This window comes from Carassius gibelio, chromosome B3 (genome assembly GCF_023724105.1).
Source record: "Carassius gibelio isolate Cgi1373 ecotype wild population from Czech Republic chromosome B3, carGib1.2-hapl.c, whole genome shotgun sequence".
In the NCBI taxonomy this organism is placed as follows: Eukaryota; Metazoa; Chordata; class Actinopteri; order Cypriniformes; family Cyprinidae; genus Carassius; species Carassius gibelio.
The window spans coordinates 31,935,466-31,939,738 of record NC_068398.1 but is presented as its reverse complement, the minus strand read 5'-3'; the positions used below and the strand labels follow the sequence as shown (position 1 = coordinate 31,939,738).

At 38.2% G+C, this 4,273-nt stretch overlaps 1 long non-coding RNA gene across 1 annotated transcript; it reads right to left on the bottom strand.

The window, feature by feature from the left end:
• Window positions 1-477: 477 nt before the first annotated feature.
• LOC127953190 (uncharacterized) lies at window positions 478-983 on the bottom strand. The gene is made up of 2 exons (XR_008153113.1): window positions 949-983; window positions 478-708 (listed from the first exon to the last, which is right to left on the bottom strand). It is a non-coding gene; the product is annotated as an uncharacterized LOC127953190 (long non-coding RNA).
• Window positions 984-4,273: the final 3,290 nt, after the last annotated feature.

Genomic DNA, 4,273 nt, shown 5'->3' with positions numbered 1-4,273 from the left:
TTATTGTACGGTTAGATGATCCAAACATGATCCATTATAAGATTTCTAACAGAGTCAGTCACTTATGGATTTTTTATTTGATAGAATCAAAGATGCCATGTATCTAAATAAGATGTCCAGGACCTCCAGCAAAAAATATTGGCCTAGAAGCGCATCTTAATAGTTAACAAGAGATACTTGCATTGGTTCTGTAAAGTGTCTGGTCTGTAAAAGTAAAGTGTCCCGGTGCATGTATAATGCGTAGATTCTTATTGAATCCTATTAGGAGTGAAACCTTCGTCATTTCATCCATGGGTTGACTGCTTCAAAGTGAATCAACAAAGTTGCTGAAAACTGCCAGAAGATTGGACTCCCACTCCCCCAATGGGGAGTTGGGAGGTGTCCAAGGTGATGGGTGTATCCAGGGAACCACAAGTTAAGAGAAGAAGCAAACTTTTTTGGGTGTGAAAGTGTCAGGAGAAATGGGCAGGATTCAGATGCGGGTTTACGCAAGGCTTTATTTAAAGCAGAGGAGGCAGATCAGATAAGTCACGTTCACAGGATTACTCGTAGTGACTGGAAGAATAGTCGAAGCAGATGAATCAAACCGATGAGTAACGTTCCACAGTTATTTGTACGACCACTGAGACCGGAGGGATGACACTGAAGCTTCCAAGAGCTCTGCGCTGGGGAACAGGGGGCAGAGAAAACAGCTAAACACACTGGAGCCTGAGGACAAGACACGACAAAGGTGAGTGCTAAGAACAGCTAGAAGATCCGAGCTATTGAAACGAGTAACAACAGTCTGACAATAGACAGAGAAACACAGGGAATGATAAAGGTGTAAAATTAGAAGAACATAGAAAACAGGTGGCGAGCAATTAAGGTTCACAACACAGAAACAAGGAGGGCGGGGAAAACTCAAACAGGTAGACACGGTGAGCTGACAAGTGATAAACACACACACACCAAAAAGGCAGGTGATTAGCCCCGAGACCCGACAGAAAGAGGTTTTATCTGGTTTACTGGTAACACCCCTTTTGGTTTGATTGACCAATAACAAAGCATATGGTTTCAGCGGGAAAGTGTTTCTTTGTCTCAATGACACATTATTTGCATACTTTAAGAATGGCGTGATGGACTAATTATCTGGTAACCCAAACTATGATACAAATAGTATGATGCATTTTAGGCTCACATAGTAGAGATATTTAGCTAAGGCAAACCGAGAGGTTTAATTAGGTACCAAGAAAGATATTCAAGAAAGATAGAAACATAAAGATACATTCTGGTGCTTGAATATAGGCACTTAGAGGTCAACTAACACCACTAGAGAATCATAACTATGCTAATATGATCCGGGGAAACATTCAAACACACAGGAATATATTGTATACATTTGGAATGGCTTATATTGAGAGTGAGGAGTCACGTGCCGATTTGGGTTGATTTGGGAGGGGTCTGAGCATGGGGTCTGAGCATCGGCCATGATGGTAGGACACGCTATCGGTTGCCAGGGGCAACGCCTTCAGAACTTCACAGAGGCGCGACTAAACAGTCCAGAGCTCTTTAATTTTTGCGCATTTATTATGTCAGCGGAACAGAGACGGATCTACACTGTTAAAAATGTATTGTAATTTTACAGGAAATTCCTGGCAACTAATTGCCGTGAATTTACAGCAAGTAATATACAGGTAATATTTTGTTTTTTAATACAATAGAGTCCTCTATTTATACAGCAGTGCTACTGTGATTAAAGTAGCATTATTACAGTAAAATGCTGTAATTTATTTTAATTTACTGTATATTTACTGCAACTCAGTTGCCAGGAATTTCCTGTAATTTTACAGGAGAGAATTACAATTGAATGTTGTAATTCAAAATATATTGTAATTTCTAAATACAATAAAATACTGCAATTTTCCATGTTCCAAAATTAAAACCAAAACAATGGCAACTTTTTATTATTTTTTAATATTAACACACTATGCAACATCACATATTACAAACTTATTTTATCTTTTTTTTTTTCATACAAACAAAATTACAGTTTCACTGAAGAATCTAGCTCACTTCCAGACGTCCAGACAGTCTATCATCAGGGGGAACATGCTAATAAATAACAAAAGGTCCCAACCAGTCTTGAACTGGGGAAGCTGTGGGGTGTGGGTGGGCATCAATACTAGCCCATCAACTCAAAGCCCAGGAGTCTTCTTAATAGGGTGCAGACAGGTGCGTTGATCCTCCGTCTCTTCTCTGCTTTGCTGACATCTTGGAGTTGATTCCACAAAAAGCTCTGAAAACAGAGAGAGTGAAAACAAGTTTTCATATCAGGTAATGATAAATACTGTGTAAAAAAAAAAAAACATAAAAAGTAAACTTGCTTGTAGAGAAAAAATTATGTTGATGTATTTATTTAACATCAACACATTTAACAACATAACATTTAGAATTACATTGGCTTTTACTTTGTTTTTCATAAATATATAATGTCACTGTATGCACTGAAAATTGAATGTCGCTTTGGACAAAAGTGTCTGCAAAATGGGTCATATGACGTTGCTAAAAAGAACATTATTTTGTGTATTTAGTGTAATGAAATGTTTAAGCGGTTTAAGGTAAAAAAAAAACACATTATTGTTTCTCCTCTACGGGTACTCCTCTCCTCGCCTTCAGAAACGTGTTGATTTTTACAAAGCTCATCGTTCTGAAAAGCGAAGTGTGCTCTGATTGACCAGCTATCCAATCTATCTATCATGTGACTGAAATGTTATGCCTCTTAACATACTGTGCCCTGTCCGGCCGAAGCAACGAGACAAACATTTAATTATAATGTTTGTTTCATTATAATGTCAAAACCCATTATAAATGTGATATAAACATGATTTCTAGTCGTGTTCTCTTTTGGAAGGCCAAACAAAGTAGTTTCCCTTTTTAAAGAAACAGCGTTAAGAGTGACGCTTCAATTCAAACTAACAAACAAACACATGAGAGCAATTTCAAAAGCATAAGGAGCTGTCTGTTCTGCTCTCTTTAGCTCTCATGAACTTCACACAACGATCGACCTGCACAGTGCAAACAGCCAAAACCTGGATGTTTTAGGCAATATTAAAATCTTGGCGGGGACGTGTCCCGTATGAACATTTATGGATCTTCTTCATTCACCAAGAGCTTATAACGCTCCAAAGAGAAAGGAAAAAGTAAAATCACATCTAATGACTTTAACCCCCAAAATTTACTTAATGAAAATTGTAATGTTAAACTGCTGTCTGTCAGACTTTTCTGTGTTTACATAAATGTCTTGCAGGGCAATACCAACTCTATGTTAGACACTTAATAGCAATAGCTTTGTCTCCATCCAGCTTTATAATGCACATTTTAACATTTTGAAAACAAACAAAAAAAATCCTGAATGGAAACGGTTCAAATTCACATAAAATATTCTAATGTGAATAAAACTTTTTATGTGGATTGACTCGCTAATAAATGCAACATAAATGCACATTTGTTGCAACTCTATCAGCTGTTTTAAGTTGCCCCTTAAGTTTTGATCCCACAGCATTTCATGACTAATCTCCTGTCCATTTCTAATTTGCATAACAGAGCTGATGGAAATGCTCTCCAGTTATAGGGTTTCTTTGCCAAATTTCTAAGAATGCGCTTAAAAGGTGCAAAGGAATTGGATGGAAACCTGTCTTTTGACATCAATGCATAGAGTATATCATAGAGTCTATTTTCTTTATAAGTGTGCAAACAGTTTTAACATACCTTTAGTGCTTGAGGCCTCTTTAGGATACTGTTAGTTAAACACGTAGACAGCGAAGGTCGCTGTACTCCATTCAGAAGGCTGTTGTGGAGCCCCATCACAGTTGTCCCTTCCAAAGACATCATCCATTTGTCTGCACTTAGTGCCTCTCCTGAAATGCATACACAATATGATAACTAAAAGAGCACTAGAATGCGTCACTACATACATACACGCATGAGTGGCAGTATTGGCAGGATGGGCAAAAGTTATGGTATGGTTTTTCCTAATTTAGACTAGGCATTTAATGGATGCAATAGGCTTATGTTGAATTACAGCCTTTCCTTTCTTCTTTGACATATAACCATATGACAATTATTAACAGGGCTTAAAGCAAGCAAACGTATGTTCCATCTAGCAGCCAGTGTGCAGCTGATCCTGTGGAGTGTCTACAGCTGTTCCCGCTCAGTCTTTTGCTTCTGCCTTGACCGTTCATGACCGTGGTACAGTTATGCCGCGTTTCCGCCGACCCCCCCTCATTTCAATAAG